Source organism: Macaca mulatta, chromosome 4, assembly GCF_049350105.2.
Source record: "Macaca mulatta isolate MMU2019108-1 chromosome 4, T2T-MMU8v2.0, whole genome shotgun sequence".
NCBI lineage: Eukaryota > Metazoa > Chordata > Mammalia > Primates > Cercopithecidae > Macaca > Macaca mulatta.
Genome location: NC_133409.1, coordinates 42,182,505 through 42,205,117, shown reverse-complemented (window position 1 = coordinate 42,205,117; position 22,613 = coordinate 42,182,505). Strand labels below are relative to the sequence as shown.

At 41.7% G+C, this 22,613-nt stretch overlaps 1 pseudogene across 1 annotated transcript; it reads right to left on the bottom strand.

Annotated features, from left to right (window-relative positions):
* Nucleotides 1-677: 677 nt before the first annotated feature.
* On the bottom strand, nt 678-4,824 carry LOC704783 (keratin, type II cytoskeletal 8 pseudogene; annotated as a pseudogene). Its single transcript, XR_011908.5, has one exon. The product of XR_011908.5 is annotated as a keratin, type II cytoskeletal 8 pseudogene (transcript).
* Between the last annotated feature and the right edge of the window lie 17,789 nt (nt 4,825-22,613).

Below are 22,613 nucleotides of genomic sequence, written 5' to 3'. Positions count from 1 at the left end.
CAAGCATGGCACCCGTATCTGCTCCTGGTGAGGCCTCGGGGAGGTTCCAATCATTACAGAAGGCAAAGGGGGAGCATGCATGTCACATGGCAAGAGGGGGAGCAGGAGAGACAGGGAGGAGGTGCCAGGCTGTTTTTAAACAACCAGATCTCATGTGAACTCATAGAGAACAGACACATCACCACGAGGATGGCACCAAGCCATTCATGAGGGATCCACCCCCATGATCCAAACGCCTCCCACCAGGCCCCACCTCCAACATCAGGGATCACATTTCAACATGAGAGGAAAAACATTCGGAGGAGGAAAGCATCCAAATTACATCCATTGCCATAAAACAAATTGTACATATTTACAGTGCACAATTTGATAAGTTATGACATCGGTACACATCCATGAAACCATCACCACAACTAAGATACTGAATGTATCCATCATCCACAGAAGTCTCACCACACCCCTGTATACTCTGTCCCGCCTCACCATCCTACCCACCTCTCTGTCCACAGGCAATCCTTCACTTGTCTGCTTTCTTTCACTACGGATAGCTTGCATTTTATAGAATCTCATATCAAGAGAATCACATAGTATATTCTATTTTTGTCTGGCTCCTTTGATTTGGCATAATTATCTTGAGATTCATCCGTGTGTGTTGTGTGATATCAGTAGTTCATTCCTTTTTATTTCTGAGTAGAATGCCACCATATGAGTGTATCACAATGTGTTTATCCATTCACCTGTTGATAGGTACTTGGATTGTTTCCACTTCAGAGATATTACAAATAGTCTCGTCCATACAATGTGACAGAGTCTTTGTATGGACGGATGCTTTTATTTTTCTTGGGTAAATACTTAGGAGTGAAAGGCTGGGACCTATGATAAGTGTATTTTCACTTTTTAAGCAACTGTCAAATGATTTTCTGTTGTGATCGTACTGTTGTACGTTCCAACCAAGAGTATGACAGCATTCTGGCTGCTCCATCTCCTCTTCACCAATATTTGATATTGTCCATTTTTCTTAGATTTGTGCCACTGTAATAGAGGTGTATCTCATTGTGGTTTTAATCTCCATCACCCTAATGACTAATGGTATTCGTGGAGCATCTTTTGGCTTGCCTATTTGCTATATCTTCTTCAGTATATATAACTCTGTCATCTATGAGACGTTTAATTTTGGTGACTCTCTGAACATTTCTTCTTAGTTTTTGCTCTCCCCCACCCCCAATTCTTGACTTCTATGCAGATTTAAGCTCTACTTATTACCTTGATGTTTTCCATCCTATATAATATTGAGATGAAGATGCCTCCTTGGTGGAGGTAGTGAGACCAGGAGAGATATTTGAGGTTCTTTCTTGCTTTCCCCACATTGTCCCATGACAATCCCTGCCTGGCCTAGAGTCCAGGGGTGTCTTAGTCTGTTTGGGCATCCATAACAAAGTACTACAAACTGCTTATAAACAACAGCAATTTATTTCTCCAAGCTCTAGAGGCCAGGAAGTTCAAGATCAAGGCATTGGCAGATTCAGTATGTGGTGAACACCCTTTTCCTGGTTCACAGATGGCACCTTCTTGCTATGTCTTCACATAGCAGAAGGGGGAGGGAGCTTTCTGGGGTCCCTTTTATAAGGGCACTAATCTCATTCATAAGGACTTCACCCTCATATTTCATCACCCCCTCCAAAGGCCCTGTCTCCTAATGACATCACACTGGTGACTAGGTTTGAACATGTGAATTTGGGGCTGGCACAAACAAATATTCATTCCATAGCAAACAGTTTCCATGCGAACAGCACAAAAGTACAGCTCAGGTGAAAAGTTGATGAAAACAGGTGCAGACTGCTCCCCTGTCTAAACCACGAGGTTGCTGAGGAGTCCAGAGGAGCTTGTCTCCCTCCAAGGCACCTGCCCACTAAGGGTTAGAGATGGAGACCTGGCCTGGCCTAGAGCCACCTGGTACACAGGCAGCAGTTGAGAGTGGACTACACTGTGCCCTTCTGCCTGAGCCTGAGGTCTCCTGCATCTCATCTGGTCCCTTCTCCTTAAACTCACAAGGTGCCCACCCTAGGCCTGGCTTTTTACCCTTCCCCAATCCACAGCATCAAATCATGATTCAAACTTTCAGGGAGCACTCTAGAATAAAAGAAGAAAGGTATTTATAGGAAGCCAAAAAAAAAAAATGAGTAAATAACTCTTTCAAAAGAAATTTCCATCACTGACATTAACGGGAACCGCCTCTTGGGTCCTCGAGATGTTTACTTTTGCAAGGTATCAGAACTCTTGGCCGCCCTCTAGCCCTTTCATTACCTGATTGGTCAATTTATGAAGACTAACGAGGCATTCTCAGCTGTGCTTGGCCTTTCCTCCTCTTGGGAGTGAGCCGGCCTGAGGGTGCAGGAGCTCTCCTCAGCTTTCCTGGAGCAGGGGTCTGTCTGCCGCAGGCAGTGTTGCTCGGGCAGAGTGAGTAAACGGGCCCGGCTGCCAGTCAGAGAGTAAGCCCCTTTGACTCTCATGCTAAGCTGCATCCTCCACCTCAGACTCCCATTAGTAATAAAGGTGAGACTTTAGCTTCAATATTTACCTTTTTCTTTCATTTTTCAACTAGTTTAGAACTTATGCAAAAAAAAAAAAAAAAAGCAGGGGAGGTGGCATTATCTCTTGAAGACCTCAGCAACTGGCAGCCAGAATACAATTTTCGGTCAGTCAGCAGAGGCTCAAAAAATCCTTTTTCTTCTGCTAACTGTTGCATAGCCTCCACTGGCTACTCAAAATCCTTTTTTTCCTGCTAACTGTTGCATAGCCTCCACTGGCTACTCAAAATCCTTTTTTTCCCTCCTAACTGTTGCACAGCCTCCATCTGCTACTCAAAGTGTGGTCTGCAGAAGAGCAGCGTGGGTTTTACCTGGGTGCTTGGGGGAAATGCACAGTATCAGGCCCCACCTCACATAACAATGGAATCTGCATTCAAACTACATGCCAAGGGGATTCATATGCACAAGAGAACTAGTAGCAAACATTAACAAGAAGGTAAGTGTTGCTCTCTCTCAGCTCACTCTTTTTTTTTTTTTTTTTTTTTTTTTTTTTTGGCAGAGCTAGCTGAGGTTTTATTTTGGACCAAAAAAAGAAGCAATTGAATTGTTTTATAGCTGGAGGCATGGGCAAGGGGGGTCCCCACGCAGTAAACTCCCCTGTGGGTGGGCTGAGGGCCCTCAGGTGGGTCTCCTGCTCCCAGTGGTACCCTACATAGCGGTCTCCCTCCCAGGCTCTGGGGCAGCACAAGAGGGGTAGGCTGGGAGGGGGTGCCGCAGCTGTTCACTTGGGCAGGACGTCAGAGGACTCGGACACCAGCTTCCCATCGCGTGTCTCGATCTTCTTCACAACCACGGCCCTGGAGGAGCTGGTGCGGCTGAAGGAGCTGGAGCCCGCGCCAGAGCCAAAGCTGGAACCCAGGCCGTAGCTGAGGCCGGGGCTTGTGAGGCCCCCATAGGCCGAGCTCAGACCACCTCCATAGCCGCTGGTGGTCTTCGTATGAATACTCATGTTCTGCATCCCGGACTCCAGCCGGCTCTCCTCGCCCTCCAGCAGCTTCCTGTAGGTGGCGATCTCAATGTCCAGGGCCAGCTTGACGTTCATCAGCTCCTGGTACTCACGCAGCTGCCGCGCCATGTCTTGCTTGGCCTGCTGCAGGGCGGCCTCCAGCTCGGACAACTTGGCATTGGCATCCTTAATGGCCAGCTCTCCACGCTGCTCGGCATCTGCAATGGCGGCCTCCAGGGAAGCCCTCTGGCCTTTGAGGCCCTCAATCTCAGCCTGAAGCCGGCTGATGTTCCGGTTCATCTCGGAGATCTCAGTCTTGGTGCGCCGCAGGTCATCCCCGTGCTTCCCAGCCAGGCTCTGCAGCTCCTCATACTTGATCTGGTACATGCTCTCAGCCTCAGCCCTGCTGCGGTTGGCGATCTCCTCGTACTGTGCCTTGACCTCAGCGATGATGCCGTCCATGTCCAGGGAGCGGCTGTTGTCCATGGACAGCACCACAGATGTGTCCGAGATCTGGGACTGCAGCTCCCGGATCTCCTCTTCATACAGCTGCCTGAGGAAGTTGATCTCATCAGTCAGCCCTTCCAGGCGAGACTCCAGCTCTACCTTGTTCATGTAAGCTTCATCCACATCCTTCTTGATGAGGACAAATTCATTCTCCATCTCTGTACGTTTATTGATCTCATCCTCATACTTGTTCTAGAAGTCCTCCACCAGCCCCTGCATGTTGCCAAGCTCTGCCTCCAGCTTCAGCTTCTCCTGGCCCAGAGTCTCCAGCTGCCGCCTAAGGTTGTTGATGTAACTCTCGAACATGTTGTCCATGTTGCTCCGAGCCGTCTTCTGCTGCTGCAGGAGGCTCCACTTGGTCTCCAGCATCTTGTTCTGCTGCTCCAGGAACCGTACCTTGTCTATGAAGGAGGCAAACTTGTTGTTGAGGGTCTTGATCTGCTCCTTCTCCTGGGTGCACACGGCCTGGATGTTGGGGTCCACCTCCAGGTTAAGGGGGCTCAGCAGGCTCTGGTTGACCGTGACTGCGGTGATGCCTCCCATGCGGCTGGCCCCACCATAGCGGCCGCCCAGGCCACCCCGAAAGCTGCTGCTTCCCACTCGGGAGAAGCTCGAGGAGCTGATGCGGGCACCGGGCCCACTCGTGTAGGAGCGGCTGCTGAAGGCCCGGGGGCCAGAGGTGGACACCTTGTAGGACTTCTGGGTCACTCTGATGGACATGGTGGAGGCAGGAGTGGAGGCAGGCGGGCCGAACCAGGAGGAGATCCTAGAAGGAGCGGAGATCTCTCAGCTCACTCTTAACAGTTATTTTATTAAACATTTATCATTTTATTTAGCTTTTTATTTTTAGATAGTATTTTACAACAAATTTCTTCACAAACTTGTGCAATAGTGATAAAATGTATCAATATAAAACCAATTTTGCAAATGCATAGCACAAGTTATATTTTTAAAAAGAAGGTAAAATACTTTTTAAATAAAAATTGTATTTTATATAATAGAAAAATAGATAAGGTATATTGAGCACCTTTGTGTTCATTTTTTTCTATTTTCTTTTTCTTTTTTTTCTGAGATAAAGTCTTGCTTTGTTTCCCAGTCTGGAGTGCAGTGGCATGATCTTGGATCGGCTCACTTCAACGTCCACTTCCCAGGCTCAAGCAATCCTCCCACCTCAGCCTCCTCAGTAGCCAGGACTACAGGCATGCACCACCATGCCCAGCTAATTTTTGTTTTGTTTTGTTGAGATGGGGTTTCGCTATGTTGCCCAAGCTGGTCTCAAACTCTTGACCTCAAGCAATCCATCTGCCTTGGCCTCTCAAAGTGCTGGGATTACAAGCATGAGCCACCACACCCAGCCTCATGTTAGTTTCTATAGTAGTTGAGTTCAGTATATTGGTTTCCAGTCAATACCTTCAGAGTTTATTTAAGTAGAATAAAACTTTCATATGAGCCTTTCTGACAACCTTGTTTTCATTTTTGGTCAATGATTCACTGCTTTTGACAGAAAAGGGTGAGAGGCAAAGGAAGATGTGACTCATTTATTTCTTCTTTTCAACAGAATGTCAGCCTGAGTCTTACTGCACACATTTCAAGATCATATTGTTGTGAGATAATAATACCTTAGGCTTATGTGGTATGCTGCCATTAGCAAAGCGCCTTCCCAGGTATTATCTTGTCTATCCTCCCACTAACTGGCAAGATGGGTGACATTAAGCTTTGCCTACTGATGAAAAGAGTCAGGCATACTGAGGTTGACTTACTTGAGAATACATGGTTGGAAATGGCGAATCAAAGATAGACAAACCGTTCTGCCAACTCCAAGCCCAGGGTCAGCTCCAGACTCAGCCTAGATGGCATTAGTCTAAATGTGCTGTGTTTCATAGAACTAGAGTCTGGATATGGAAATACTAGAAGCTAATATTGGCGCTGCTTTAAATGCTTTACCTTTGAAAATTTACATCTACTAACACACTTAATTCTCATAATGACCCAATAATCTAGTTACTTTTATTATTCTCCTTATATAGATCACATATAACTATATATGCCCTCAGTTTCAGCTTCTAAGAAAATTTATCAATTATCAGGTAAAAAAAATGGCTTTTATTAAATTTCAAAACACAAGTCTCCTTATTGCTAGGATAAATACATGAGTCTGGGTTATAAATGACTTCAGACATCAAATGACATACATTTAGTAGCATAATGGTAAACATCTCAAAACCAGATTTCTGAGGAGAAAAGTCCCCAGTTTGTAGATTTTGCCAATTTCTGAAGTATAAATATTTATATTTTGGTTGATTCTAAGCTATCCACTTGACATCGCTGTACCTGGAGATGGGAAGAGATGCGTCCATTCTGCTCTCACAAGCTGGTACTGACACATCACTGGCGCAGAGCCACGGACAGTCTACTTTCGGCTGGTGTTCTTCACACTCTTCAGTAAAGCCAAACAGGTTTGCCTTTGCCTTTTAAAATATTTTTGCAAGAATTTTGAACACTTTTTTGAGTTACTGTTAATTTTTCCAAATGTTTTTCTAGACTGGATTATGCTAATAGTCCCTACACAGCAGGAAGACCTGTATGTAAGCCTGTAAGCCAAGGGTTGGCAAACTCTTATAACGTGCCACACACAAATATTTCAGACTTAGCGGGCCACATGCTGTCTCTGTCACATATTCTTTGTTTTTATAATCCTGTTAAAATACAAGATTTGTTCTTAGGCCAGGGGCTGTTGAAAACCAGTTGGGTTTGTCCCACAGGCTGCAGTTTACTGATCCCTGATCTAAGCCCTGGGAACACAGATCAGGGAGACAAATGAGAGTGGTCATGTGGTCAGACACTCCTGATTTTACTGTTTTTGTGATATTGGCAGGTCAAAGCCTTCTAACTTACAGAACTATAAGGGTTAAAGTAATTAATTCCTATGAAAGTTCTTTCTAAAGTATAATGTTTCAAGGACCATGGGGTATCATTGTTAGCATTATCCTGAATTGCTCACTAACTACTGCAGTTACAATCCCAGTTTAATTAAAACCTTTACTCAGAGCAGAAAGTACCAGCTCTTTAAATATCTGGAAGCCCCAACAGCACGGGAGGACTGAAACAAACTCAGATCATTATTATAAATCCCTCTATCTGTTCTAAGCCACTCCTGGGAAATATCCAGGCCTTCTGGCAACGGATAACAATTTCAACCTTAGCTCTATTTCACGTTGTTTAGGTCTCTGACCCTGCAAAGATATTGTCTGACATAAAGTAGGTGCTCAATCTATACTGAATGAATGATTATTTTCAATTACCTAAGTGCTCACCTTCTGTGAACCATAGCTCCCCCAAGCCATAGTCCCAAACCATATGCTCAGTCAGCCACCTGCCCAACCCAACACCAAGAGGACACCCTCTCCACGTATGGAGATGTTTTCCTCACTTAGTGGACAGGAAAGAAATGAAGAGAATACTATGTGGGTACCTAATCTACCCCTCCATAATTATTGAATAGATGTCTGAATTTCTTTACATCTGAAAAATCAATATATTGGGATCAGAATTACATCCTAATGAAATTTAAAAAGAAAAGGAAGAAATTCCAGTTTTGCACTGACTGAGAAACCTAATCTGACAATTAAAGGAGTATTCCAAGAGCTGGGTTGATAGGAAGACACCCCAGGAAGAGGTGAGCTTCACTTCCATCCCATTCTTATAATACGTAATGTTTAGACAAGGCCTCCTTACTCACAAATGCTTTACAATAATTTATTAATCTGGTAGACCTTATGACCTAGCATTTTAGAGTACTTTAAAAACAAAGACTAATTGCGCTAGGGCTTAGCAAAAAGGTGGAGGAGCAATAAATGATTCATTAAACTTTGTGGGGTTGAGGAAGGCTCTATCCATTTCACAGAAAGAATATTTCCTATGTCCGGGCAGCACAGAGGGACCCAGGAAAGGTCACATAAGAATTCAAAAGCAGAACTGAATTAGAACAAATGCATTTTCGTTTCTTTATAAAAATATTGTAATGTGAAGTTCCCTTTTACTCTTATAGCTTTTAAACATGATTTCTATTTGAACACACTTGGTAGAATTTTGAATTCTAATGTCAAAATCAAAACCCATTTCTCTCAATTCTACTTACTCATTCATCTCTCACCTTCAATCTGCAATATGAGCTGGGACCCCCTTTTTAACTTCAAGTGGGGACAGTTCCATCTATCTGAAATGTGTTTATACTTTGTGTTTTAAGTAAATTTTCTAACTATAAGGCCAATGTGTTAAAGGATGATAAAGAAAGGTAGATTTAAGAATCTAGTTTCAGAAAGAGAACGCAAACTTTATTTTCAGATGCCAGAGAGGAAAAAAGTACAACTACACCTTTTACTTCTATCAGTACATTAGGAAAAAGAACTTGGCAATGAATTACAACATTTGTTGAATCCAAAGAGACGTCATAAAGTCCCACTGAACACAGAAGTGAGAGTAATCAGGAAAGCTGGTATCGAAATAAACAGAAAGAGATCTTCATAGAGCAATTCAAATTGGTCGATATGTTTTTACAGAGTTATGAAATCATGCAGCATTTAGTTGTATTTCACTTTTATTCATCTCTAGTGAGGCCATATCCTAACCAGGACATTCATTTCCAGTAAAAGAAGGATGGAAATACTACAAATCTGTGATATTTAAACCAAACGAGTGAAAAAAGAATTTTTTAAAAATCAACTCTGGTGGATTAAAAGAATTAATCCAAAAAGATTCTAACTTTACATAATGGATCCTAGCAATGAATTGCTATCACCAAATCTCACAGTATATATAAAAACTACACTGGTGTGCATCTTCACCATGCCGTTGTGAAATTAAATGATAGTAACTGTCAACTCTTTCAATGACTTTGTTCCCTGTGAATTCGCCATTTTGTGGATTATCTGTAACAACACTTTCATCCCAGACCCATTTTATTCCCTGCTATGCTACATGTTATGAAGCATCTTCCCTGACATCCATTGCTATCTTCAAAAGAATAAATTTATTTAGAAAATAATCTAAGCCTAATGTTTTCCAAACTTCATTGCACGCAATGCTAGTCCTAGGAGATGTTCTATAAAAAAGAGGGTCATCACCAAATAGATTTGAGCATAACTGCTTAGGATTCCTCTCTTGATGATTCACAACGCATTTTGGATTTTAAATTTTCTGAAAAGTCTTGCAGTAAAGAAACTCGAGCTTAGCCTGGGGGCCCGTGCCTATAGGCCCAGCTATCTGAGAGACTGAACTGGGAGGACTGCTCCAGCCCTGGCAGCCTGGGCAGGACCCCATCTTAAAAAAAGGAAAGGAAACTTATTTGACCATAGATAATTTCATTTTTTCTTTTTTTCATCTAACACTTGTTAACATTCCACAGAATTACTGTTTCCAGGCATACTTTGGAAGACCTTCTATAATTAAACAAAGAGGAAGTGAAGCCAGCTGAAAAAAAATTAATAGCTATACCTACTTTCAAAGACTTACTATGAAAAAATAATGCAAAATATCTCATTAGTATTTTTTTATTTTGCTTACATATTGAAATGATAATGTTTTTTGATATATTGGATTAAATAAAATATTAAAATTTTTTTAAAAGGTTATAGCCACATTTCAAAGCCAAACCTTTGAGTACCAGAATCACCCACACAATGCTAGGCCCTGGGATTTGCACCAACTCATTCTCTGCTTTCCCATGCCTTGTCCCAGCACCAGAATGCCTGAATCCCTCTTCATTTCCTCCCTGTGGCCTGCCCTAGTTACCTGCTAAGATCAGCATTGTTTTTTAGGATAAAACTCTTTGAAGTTCTTTGAGCTTAGGTGGAAATTAGACTTCTGTCTTTAGTTGAAAGCCAGCAGTATCTGAAAAATACATGCACCTAAACAAGACAATATTAGGAGTGTGTCTAAGAAAAATAGAATAAAAACATAAAAACTAATTTTTAAAATGTCAGCTTCGGGGGATCGGGGTGCATAGTGGTTTTTAGACTAAGTAAAGGCATTGGAACTCTAACTACTTCCCCATAAAATTGCATTTGCTCAAAACACCCGCAGGCAATTGCTGAGAATGACCAAGAAGCCGAGAGGAAAGTAGAAAAGAAAGCCATGAGAAATGGCCTGTTGAATTCTGTAATGTTTCTTTCTGACAGCAAAATAACAAGAAAAATAATCTCACTTAAGGAAATGCTAATAAGTTATTCTTCCTATTTCCTCTCCATTGTTCTCACAGCATCCAGAAATTTTCAAACATAGCGAGCACAACAAGTGTAATCCCAAGGTTCTCAGCGAAATTGTGTTTCATGTCTGTCTCACCCACTAGAGTGTGATGCTTATAAGGGCAAGTGCTGTGACTGCTTGTTCGCTTCTGTGTCCTGCAGACCAGCACAGTGCCAGCACTTAACAGCTGTCAATACAATATCTGTGGAGAACGAAGGGAGGGAGGGAGGAAGGGAGGGAGGGAGGGAGGAAGGGATGGATTGGTTGTTTTTTTGAGACAGAGTCTCACTCTGTTGCTCAGGCTGGAGTGTAGTGGCATGATTACGGCTGACTGCAACCTTGACCTCGTGGGCTCAAGCAATCCTCCCACCTCAGCCTCCCAAGGAGCTGGGACTACAGGTGCATGCCACCATGTCCAGCTAATTTTTTAGTTTTTTGTTATGACGGGTCATCAGTATGTTGTCCAGGCTGTCTCAAACTCCTAGGCTCAAGCAATCCTCCCGCCTCAGCCTCTCAAAGTGTTGCAATTACAGGTGGAAGCCACCATATCTGGCTTTTTTATTTTGTGAGGTTTGATTGCTTTCCCAGAGTAATGATGAATTTACACTCTCTTGCCTGGTCTTCCAGTAGCCCAGGGCTTAAGGGTATATCTATGGCCATCAAATATGAGATAACTAACCAAATAAGCCTTAAATTGTGACATTACTTTCATTTATAACCAGTCTTTACAATAAAACACTTTTATTTTCAGAGAAGAAAAAAAAAAACAGTAGTTTTTGTACTGTGGAATCTATTTGGGTTTTATACCTGGATAAAGTCAATATGGTCAAATGAAGTCATGTGAAGAATGCAATGGGATGAGAAAAGGTTAAGTGTGGTATTTTTATATTGTTTACATGCCGCTAAGAAATTCATACTCCATTATCAGGAGAGGAGGAACATCATGGGAATCTGGTCATTCTGCCTCACACTTTCCCTTACTTTTTCCATTAAAACCCTGACCAGATGACCTACCAGAGCTGCTGTATATTTTTCACTGTGATTTTGCTAATTCTGCAAAGTGAAATTAAGTAGACGCCGTGACAGGATACAAGGCAGCAAGTACTTAAATACCATTAACTGACTTGCATGCTGCATGAGATGATCAATATATTCTCATGGAACAACAAGAGCAAAAAGTATACAACTAAGTATTTTCCTATTCTGATCAATTTGAAGCAAGAAAAGTCACAAATTAACACATTTTTCATTATTATGCTGAGCAGGGTGTAAAAAAATAGTGCTGTTTCGACAAAACAGAAAAGGACTCAGGTATTCTCATATTTCTTTTCTGAGCCTAGGTTTGAGCAGAGCCATTACATGTGATTGTAATTCCTGTAGGTAAGCAGATGGTCAGGCAGCACACCAAGAATTATAATAATCTATCTGGGATGTTTCTAAGACATGAGTTAATGCTTTCAAACCCATAAAGCTTGGGATTTTATGGAGATGAACCACATTATAGACCCACATGCAAGCATGTGCTCATCAAAATGATCTCAACTGAATCAACAGCTCAGCTCATTTGCACCTCCCGACCTTCTGGAACTGACCTGAAAGATGCATCCTCAAACCCATTTCTTCTTACTAACGCTTGCAATTAGACATAGAAAAATACATGTAACTAGCAGTGCTGGCATGTATTTGAGGGTTCAGATCCCTTGATCCAGAACAAATATGGGCAACAAGGTAAACTGTGCTGCTATAAGCAAGAATTCTTAAATTACAATCCACCGTCTCGCTAAGATTTCAAGGAACATACCAGAGGTGATTTTGAAAGCAATGGGAGGGGGCGTAAATGGAAAGATTCCCAAGAGTAAACTGATTTCCACTGATTATCCACAATTAATTGAGAGTCACTTTTGGTGCAGTGGAAAGAAGGCAAGACTCGGAATCCAAAGAGCTAGATGTGAATTGGGACTCAGACACTATTACCAATCAATGGCATCAAGTAGTTATTAAGACTCTCTCAGCCTCAGCATTCTCATCCATAAAATGGGGATAAACAATACCTGCCTCGCAGCATGGCTGTGAAATAATCTGTGTGAAGTGCCTGCAACACAGGCCCCTGCCAGTGAACAGATTTTACTTTTCTTTCTTCTTATATTTTTCTATTTTAGTAATAATACTTTCATTTTTTACCACATCTTGCTGTTTTCAAAGCTCTTCTCCATGGTTTTTCTTAACTGATCTCATTGCAACATATGATATGAACATCAATTCTGTTTCACATGTGAGAAAACCAAGGCTCATTCTAAAACCCAGGCTATTTTACTTCTAGTACTGTGCTAATTTCACTAGACTGAATATTGAGATACCTAAAACCGTATGAGGAAATAGATCAAAACAGTGAGCAGATTCTAAGATAAAAATATAATAATCCAAGTTTTTAAAAAATGATACTAGGTCACATAGACAAAATGATATGGCAATCCAGGTGATATCATTTCATTTTTACTACCTGGCTGGGGCAACAAAAGACTAGAAATAAATATCTCATTAAGAATTATAGAGTGCATGATACAGGATTTAGTAGGCTTATGGAGAGCTGTGAAATGATTCATTTAAAAATTTATTCTTGGCCGGGCGCGGTGGCTCAAACCTGTAATCCCAGCACTTTGGGAGGCCGAGACGGGCGGATCATGAGGTCAGGAGATCGAGACCATCCTGGCTAACACGGTGAAACCCCCGTCTCTACTAAAAATACAAAAAATTAGCTGGGCGTGGTGGCGGGCGCCTGTAGTCCCAGCTACTCGGGAGGCTGAGGCAGGAGAATGGCGTGAACCTGGGAGGCGGAGCTTGCAGTGAGCTGAGATCTGGCCACTGCGCCCAGCCCAGGCGACAGAGCGAGACTCCATCTCAAAAACAAAAAAACAAACAAACAAACAAAATTTATTCTTATTGCAATTATTGTTTGCAGAAATCTAATAATATACACATATATAAATATATGACCTTTATTAACAGTTCTTGCCATTGCAAAGTTATAGTTAAATAGGAAGTATGTATCAATTTTAGTAACAATAAAATAATGAAGTAATTCATAATATGGTTAATTGCTATTGGGGAAATATCTTTTTGGTTCTTTTCTATTTTCATTTCATTCCTGAAATGAGTGTACATGCCATCACCAGATGTCTTCATTTAAAAATGAAGTTTAGAACAACTTTATGAAATAAAATCTCAGAAATAAAAAGATGATGGAACAGAGGTAAAATAAAGAGTTTTAGCAAATTTTGGAAGACAAAAGGAATAAATGTTAGTATTTGGAAAGAGGGCATATGTGAAGTTCCCAGCATACTGCCTGCTAGATAGTAGACATTTTAGTCCAATTTTTCTTTTCTGCCAGGTGAAGATATTTAGAAGAATAAAGGTAGAGATGATGAGTCAACAAAGATTGTATCTGAGAGCAGAGACAGAAGCAAAGAAGGGTCAAGATAGTGAGAAAGCCAGGTGGGAGGGGGTCCCTGGAAAAACTCCAGCTGGCCTGTGCGCTGGGAGGAATGCGCGCTGGGAGGAATGCGCGCTGGGAGGAATGCGCGCTGGGAGGAATGCGCGCTGGGAGGAATGCGCGCTGGGAGGAATGCGCGCTGGGGTGGAGCCACCTTGGTTCGCTCTGTCTGCAGCAGGGAGGATCCTGGCCCCTCCTCTTCCTGTGTGGAACCTGGGGTTCAAACAGCGGGGTGGGAAGTTCCCCAGTAGGAACTCTGGCCTTGCGGAAAGTCCCTGTTCCCTCCTTTTTTTCCTTTTTGCCCAATAAATTCCATAATTCTCACCCTTCAATCGTCTGTGAGCCTACATTTTCCTGGCCGTGTGATAAGAATTATTTAGCTGAACTAGGGAAAAAGTCCCGCAATAGTAGTAACAGGCTCATGTTTGATAGAACTAAAATAACCCAGCAATAATTTCTTGAAAACCCACTGTGTGAAGTCTGGCAGGATTTCTGTAGTGGGGGTTCAGCTGTACCACCAAGATCCCAACCTCAGACTGAAGTATTGGCTGCTCACAGTTGTGTCTCTCTGATGGAACTGCCCTTGGCTGAAGAAAGCTGCTTTACTCAAAGTATACTGCCCTCTTCAGAAGCAACCAGCACCCAGGGGCTAATGGCTGCAGGTTCCAAGGCCCAGCAGTCCCTTGCTATAAATGGAACAATTCTGAAGGGCCATCCCAGCTCCAGGGCCCCTTCTGGGCTTGGCCAAAGCTTCTGTTGAAACTACATCGCAGTTCTGCCTCTCTAGGAATATCGCTTCCCTTGCACCTTCCCCGTGTTGATCCTCGGTGCACTCAGCAATAAACTGCTGCCCACACATCTCCATGTCAGAGCTGTTTTCAGGGAACCCAACCGAAGACAGTTGGTTACAGAGCACAAAAATTCTAGAAGATAACATCGGAAAAACCCGGAAAAACCCTTCTAGACCTTGGCTTAGGCAAAGATTTCAGAAACCCAAAAGCAAATGTAACAAAAACAAAGATCTATAGATGGGGCTGAAACCAAAAAGCTGCTGCACAGCAAAAGAAATCATCATCAGAGTAAACAGACAACCCACAGAGTGGGAGAAAATCTTCCCAGTCTACACATCCGACAAAGGACTAATATCCAGAATCTACAAGGAACTCAAACAAATCAGTAAGAAAAAAATAAACAGTCCCATCAAAAAGTGGACTAAGGACATGAATAGACAATTCTCAAAAGAAGACATGCAAATGAACAACAAGGATGAAAAAATGCTCAACATCACTAATGATCAGGGAAATACAAATCAAAACCACTAAGTGATACCACCTCACTCCTGCAAGAATGGCCATAATCAAAAAATCAAAAAATAATAGATGTTGGCATGGATGTGGTAAAAAGGAAAGACTTTTACACTGCTGGTGGGAATGTAAACCAGTACAAACACTCTGGAAAATAGTGTGGAGATCCACAAGGAACTAAAAGTAGATCTACCATTTGATCCAGCAATCCCACTCCTGGGTATCTACCCAGAGGAAAAGAAGTCATTACACGAAAAAGATACTTACACACACGTTTATAGCAGCATAATTCACAATTGCAAAAATATGGAATCAGCCCAAATGCCCATCAATCAATGACTGGATAAAGAAATTATGAGATATATATATAATTATATATATCTCTCTCATAATTTTATATATGTACACACACACAACATGGAATACTACTCGACCATAAAAAGGAATAAAATAATGGCATTCACAGCAACGTGGATGAAATTGGAGACCATTATTCTAAGTGAAGTAACTCAGGAATGGAAAGCCAAACATCATGTGTCCTCATTCATAAGCGGGAGCTAAGCTATGAGGATGCAAAGGCATAAGAATGATACAGTGGACTTTGAGGACTCGGGGGAAAGTGTAGGAGGTGGGTAAGGGATAAAAGACTATACATTGGGTACAGAGTACACTGCTCGGGTGATGGGTGCACCAAAATCTCAGAAATCACCACTAAAGAACTTAACCAAACACCACCTGTTCCCCCAAAACCGATAGATAGATAGATAGATAGATAGATAGATAGATAGATAGATACATACATACATACATACATACATACATACATACATAAACAGTTGGTTACAGCAGTGGTCCCGGGAGGCAGACTCCATTATGAGATTTGGGAAACAGATTACCCGTTTGACCAGCTTGCGGTAAGGACCCCCCACCCGAAGTGTGGCAGGTACAGAACCGATACCTTGACACATTGTAGAGGTCAATTGCCAAACTGTTCAGCGACTGGAATGAGATAGCACTGGGGAACAATGTGCTGGCTCAGGTGTTTGAGAGGGTATGATGGGCATCAATGTTAGAAGGGCTATGGACTTTGGGAGGCCGAGGTGGGTGGATCACGTGGTCAGGAGATCGAGACCATCCTGGCTTACACAGTGAAACCCCATCTCTACTAAAAATACAGAAAAAAAAATTAGCTGGGCGTGGTGACGGGCGCCTGTAGTTCCAGCTACTAGGGAGGCTGAAGCAGGAGAATGGCCTGAACCCGGGAGGTGGAGCTTGCAGTGAGCCGAGATTGCGCCACTGCACTCCAGCCTGGGCGACAAGTGAGACTCCGTGTCGAAACAAAAAAAAAAAAAAGAAGAAGGGCTATGGAACTAGGGAAACCTGATTGACCTAGGGGGACTGGCTTCCCTGCAGAAGTGGCTGCAGTTCAAGCTGACACTAAAGGGTGAGTTTGCATGTGAGGGGAGGGAGGGATGATCGGAAAAGAGCTTTCCAGTCAAAGGAAACAGCATATACAGAAGTTCTGATGCAGAAAAGTGCCTGGCAATTAGAGGAAGGGCAAAATGGCCAGTGAATCTCTACAGTGGAAGCATGACTGTCAGCGGAGGCTGGGGAAATAGGCAGGTGCCAACTCACAGCCATGGCAGGAATTGTCTTGTCATTTTAGGAGGAGTGATAAACCATTGAAGGACTTGAAGCAAAGAAGCTACAAAATGAGATTTGACTTTGAAGAATCTCTTTGGCTATTTGTGAACTGACTGGAGGGAGCAAAAATGAAAATGAAGAAAATGGCTGCTCAAGGCTGTTGCCAGTTCCTATACTGGGATGTGATGGCTCTCACTAAAGCCTTATCTACTCATTGAGCTACTAAACCACCTTCTTGGTGATGGAAGGCCAGATCTGCCTCCTGACACCTACAGAAATGATCTGGGCAGTTTTCCTTTGGTTTAATCTCTACCAAACACTAGAATGTGGGCTGCGCAGTAATAGAGACTTTGTTTGTTGTATCACGGCTGTATCTCCAGCCCCTAAAACAGTGCATGGGGCTTAGAGATGACACTCAACAAATGTCTGGTAAGTCATTGAATAAATACATTTTATTTTATTTTATTTTAATATATATATTTAATAATATACAGAGAGAGACAGGGTCTCACCCTGTGGCCCAGGCTGGAGTGCAGTGGTAAAATCACGACTCCTTGCAGCCTCAAACTCCTGGGCTCAATCAATCCTTGTGAGCCATAGGGTATGAGCCATAGGGTCTGGCCTGAATAAATGAATTTTAAAGGAAATACTCCTAATGGGAGTGGAGCAAGTTTCTGAGGATTATTCATGCCTTGAAATCAATAAATGTGAGCAAAGGCTCCAACGGGAGACAGCAGGCCACAATTAAGCAATCCATAGCAACTCGCCTATTTATTATATTTATATGGTGGGTAAGTAATGGAGACAAACAGGTGTTGCCTGCAGGTTGGGAGATCTTAATGAGACTGGCTGAAGATAAGCTTCCCAGGTGAGCTGTAACCTTGTGTTGCAGATAACTTCATTCAAATAAGAGCAGCTGACATGTTTCGACACAAACTATTCACTGACCCTTGTTCTTCAATTCCTATTTTTTTGTTTTGTTCTTTAATGGAAGAATTTCGGTGTTATTTTTGAATATCATCTAAACCAGCTGTGAAACCCAAATGATTTCCAGTCCTTGCCTGTAGGTCTTGACCTGAAGAAAAGCCTATCAGCTCTTGAGTGACAGGGAGCTGTCCTGGCAGCTGTGTTCCTACTCCTGAGCGCCATTTTAGGGCTGACACTAAAGCTGAGAGCCGCACTTGAGACTACTCATGTCTTCAAACCTTTCTGTGCTGCTCAGAACCGGAAATCAATTTTATGTAGGAACAGTATGTGATTCCATATTGAGAAGGCCTGTACAGGTGAGTCTGTGCCCTCTGTCACGGCTGTAAACCAGGACATTGCATATTCATGCGTAAAGAGACCTGACAGGACACCCAGACTGAGGAGCATGAGAGAACAGTGACATCCAGTGGTTAGCAGGCTGCATCTCCAATGTGCTGGGCACAGAGATGGCTGAGGGTGGAGCCCACTCTGCTCCAGATCCCAACTTCTGCTTTTTGTCCTTTCAAGCTGGAGAACCCTGTGAAACTCCAGGAAAATTCCAATTGCACACCAGGTCCTACCAATAATATTTATCCTTCCATATTCTCTGCTACACTTTTTACTTTCGGGATAAGCACCTATCTCTTGCTAGAGTTACTATGTTTTAAATTGCACCATAAAATTTGATAAATGTTCATGTTCAACAGTTGATAAAATGTAAAATTCCAAAATTACATTTTTTTCTAGTTTTTCAAAATAAGGTTTGTTATTCAGTCAACAAATGTTTATTGTGTACCTACTAGGTGCTAAGCAGATAATAAAACAGAAATTCTTTTTTTAATTATCATACTTTAAGTTCTGGGGTACATGTGCAGAACATGCAGGTTTGTTACAAAGGTATACACATGCCATGGTGGTTTGCAGCACCTATCAACCCGTCATCTACATTAGGTATTTCTCCTAATGCTATCCTTCCTCTAGTCCCCCAACCCCAACAGGCCCCGGTGTGTGATGTTCCCCTCCCTGTGTCTATGTGTTCTCATTGTTCAACTCCCACTTATGAGTGAGAACAGTGTTTGGTTCTCTGTTCCTTTGTTAGTTTGCTGAGAATGATGGTTTCCAGCTTCATCCATGTCCCTGGAAAGGACATTAACTCATCCTTTTTTATGGCTTCCTGTATAGTATTCCATGGCATATATGTGCCACATTTTCTTTATCCAGTCTGTCATTGATGGGCATTTGGGTTGGTTCCAAGTCTTTGCTATTGTGAACAGTGCTGCAGTAAACATACGTGTGCATGTGTCTTTATAGTAGAATGATTTATAATCCTTTGGGTATATATCCAGTAACAGGATTGCTGGGTCAAATGGTATTTCTGGTTCTAGATCCTTGAGGAATCACCACACTGTCTTCCACAATGGTTGAACTAATTTACACTCCCACCAACAGCGTAAAAGCGTTCCTATTTCTCCACATCCTCTCCAGCATCTGTTGTTTCCTGACTTTTTAATGATCCCCATTCTAACTGGCATGAGATGATATCTCATTGTAGTTTTGATTTGCATTTCTCTAATGACCGGTGATGATGAGGGTTTTTTTCATATTTCTTGGCCATATAAATGTCTTCTTTTGAGAAGTGCCTGTTCATATCCTTTGCCCACTTTTTGATTGGGTTGTTTTTTTCTTGAAAATTTGTTTAAGTTCCTTGTTGATTCTGGATATCAGCCCTTTGTGAGATGGATAGATTGCAAAAATTTTCTCCCATTCTGTATGTTGCCTATTCACTCTGATGATAGTTTGTTTTGCTGTACAGAAGCTCTTTAGTTTAATTAGATCCCATTTGTCAATTTTGGCTTTTGTTGCCATTGCTTTTGGTGTTTTAGTCATGAAGTCTTTGCCCACGCCTATGTTCTGAATGGTATTAGCTAGGTTTTCTTCTAGAGTTTTTATGGCTTTAGGTCTTATGTATAAGTCTTTAATCCATCTTGAGTTAATTTTTGTATAAAGTGTAAGGAAGGAGTCCAGTTTCAGTTTTCTGCATATGGCTAGCCAGTTTTCCCAACAACATTTATTAAATTGAGAATCCTTTCCCTATTACTCGTTTTTCTCAGGTTTGTCAAAGATCAGATGGTTGTAGATGTGTGGCGTTATTTCTGAGGCCTCTGTTCTGCTCCATTGGTCTATATATCTGTTTTGGTACCAGTACCATGTTGTTTTGGTTACTGTAGCCTTGTAGTATAGTTTAAAGTCAGGTAGTGTGATGCCTCCAGCTTTGTTCTTTTTGCTGAGGATCGTCTTGGCTATAGGGGCTCTTTTTTGGTTCCATATGAAATTTAAAGTAGTTTTTTCTAATCCTGTGAAGAAAGTCAGTGGTAGCTTGATGTGGATAGCATTGAATCTATAAATTACTTTGGGCAGTATGGCCATTTTCATGATATTGATTCTTCCTATCCATGAGCATGGAATGTTTTTCCATTTGTTTGTGTCCTCTCTTATTTCCTTGAGCAGTGGTTTGCAGTTCTCCTTGAAGAGGTCTTTCACATCCCTTGTAAGTTGATTCCTAGGTATTTTATTCTTTTTGTAGCAATTGTGAATGGGAGTTCACTCATGATTTGGCTCTCTGTTTTTTTATTATTGGTGTATAGGAATGCTTGTGAGTTTTGCACATTGCTTTTGTATCCTGAGACTTTGCTGAAGTTGCTTACCAGCTTACAGAGATTTTGGGCTGAGATGATGGGGTTTTCTAAATATGCAATTATGTCATCTGGAAACAGAGACAGTTTGACTTCCTGTCTTCCTATTTGAATACCTGTTATTTCTTTCTCTTGCCTCATTTCCCTGGCCAGAACTTCCAATACTATGTTGAATAGGAGTGGTGAGTTTTGTCTTGTGCCAGTTTTCAAAGGGAATGCTTCCAGCTTTTGCCCATTCAGTATGATATTGGCTGTGGGTTTGTCATAAATAGCTCTTATTATTTTGAGATACATTCCATCAATACCTAGTTTATTGAGAATGTTTAGTATGAAGGGGTGTTGAATTTTATCGAAGGCCTTTTCTGAATCTATTGAGATAATCATGTGGTTTTTGTTATTGGTTCTGTTTATGTGATGGACTACCTTTATTGATTTGTGTATGTTGAACCAGCCTTGCATCCCAGGGATGAAGCCAACTGATCGTGAATGATAAGCTTTTGGATGTGCTGCTTGATTCAGTTTACTAGTATTTTATTAAGGATTTTGGCATCGATGTTCATCAGGGATATTGGCCTGAAATTTTCCTTTTTTGTTGTGTCTCTGTCAGATTTTGGTATCAGGATGATGCTGGCCTCATAAAATGAGTTAGGGAGAATTCTCTATTTTTCTATTGTTTGGAATAGTTTCAGAAGGAATGGTACCAACTTCTCTTTGCACCTCTGGTAGAATTCGGCTGTGAATCCATCTGGTCCTAGGCTTTTTTTTGGTTTGTAGGCTGTTAATTGCTGCCTCACTTTCAGAACTTGTTATTGATCTATTCAGGGATTCTACTTCTTCCTGGTTTAGTCTTGGGAGGCTGTGTGTGTCCAGGAATTTATCCATTTCTTCTAAATTTTCTAGTTTATTTGTGTAGAGGTGTTTATAGTATTCTCTGATGGAAATTTGTATTTCTGTTGGATCAGCGGTGATATCTCCTTTATAATTTTTTATTGTGTCTATTTGTTTCTTCTCTCTTTTCTTCTTTATTAGTCTGACTAGCATTCTATCTATTTTGTTAATCTTTTCAAAAAAGCATCTCCTGGATTTACTGATTTTTTGAAGAGTTTTTCATGTCTCTATATCCTTCAGTTCTGTGCTAATCTTAGTTATTTCTTGTCTTCTGCTAGAGGTTGAATATGTTTGCTCTTGCTTCTCTAGTTCTTTTCATTGTGATGTTAGGGTGTCAATTTTAGATCTTTCCTGCTTTCTCCTGCGGGCATTTAGTGCTATAAATTTCCCTCTAAACACTGCTTTAGCTGTGTCCCAGAGATTCTGTAGGTTGTGTCTTTGTTCTCATTGGTTTCAAAGAACTTATTTATTTCTGTCTTAATTTTGTTATTTACTCAGTAGTCATTCAGGAGTAGGTTGTTCAGTTTCCATGTAGTTGTGTGGTTTTGAGTGAGTTTCTTAATCCTGAGTTCTAATTTGATTGCACTGTGGACTGACAGATTCCATTCTGTTGCATTTGCTAAGGAGTGTTTTACTTCCAATTATGTGGTTGATTTTTTTTTTTTTTTTTTTTTTTTTTTTTTTGAGATGGAGTCTCACTCTGTCACCCAGGCTGGAGTGCAGTGGCGCAATCTTGGCTCACTGCAAGCTCTGCCTCCTGGGTTCAAGCCATTCTCCTTCCTCAGCCTCCCAAGTAGCTGGGACTACAGACACTCACCACCACGCCTGGCTAATTTTTTTGTATTTTTAGTAGAGACGGTGTTTCACCATGTTAGCCAGGATGGTCTCGATCTCCTGACCTCATGATCTGCCCACCTTGGCCTCCCAAAGTGCTGGGATAACAGGCGTGAGCCACTGCGCCTGGCCTATGTAGTTGATTTTAGAATAAGTGCGATGTGGTGCTGAGAAGAATGTATATTCTGTTGATTTGGAGTAGAGAGTTCTGTAGATGTCTATTAGATCTGCTTGGTCCAGAGCTCAGTTCAAGTCCTGAATATCCCTGTTAATTTTCAGTCTCATTGATCTGTCTACTATTGACAGTGGGGTGTTAAAAGTCTCCCACTATTATTGTGTGGGAGTCTAAGTCTCTTTGTAGGTCTCTAAGAACTTGCTTTGTGAATCTGGGTGCTACTGTGTTGGGTACATATATACTTAGAATAGTTAGCTCTTCTTGTTGCATTGATCCCTTTACCATTATGTAATGCACTTCTGTGTCTTCTTTGATCTTTGTTGGTTTAAAGTCTG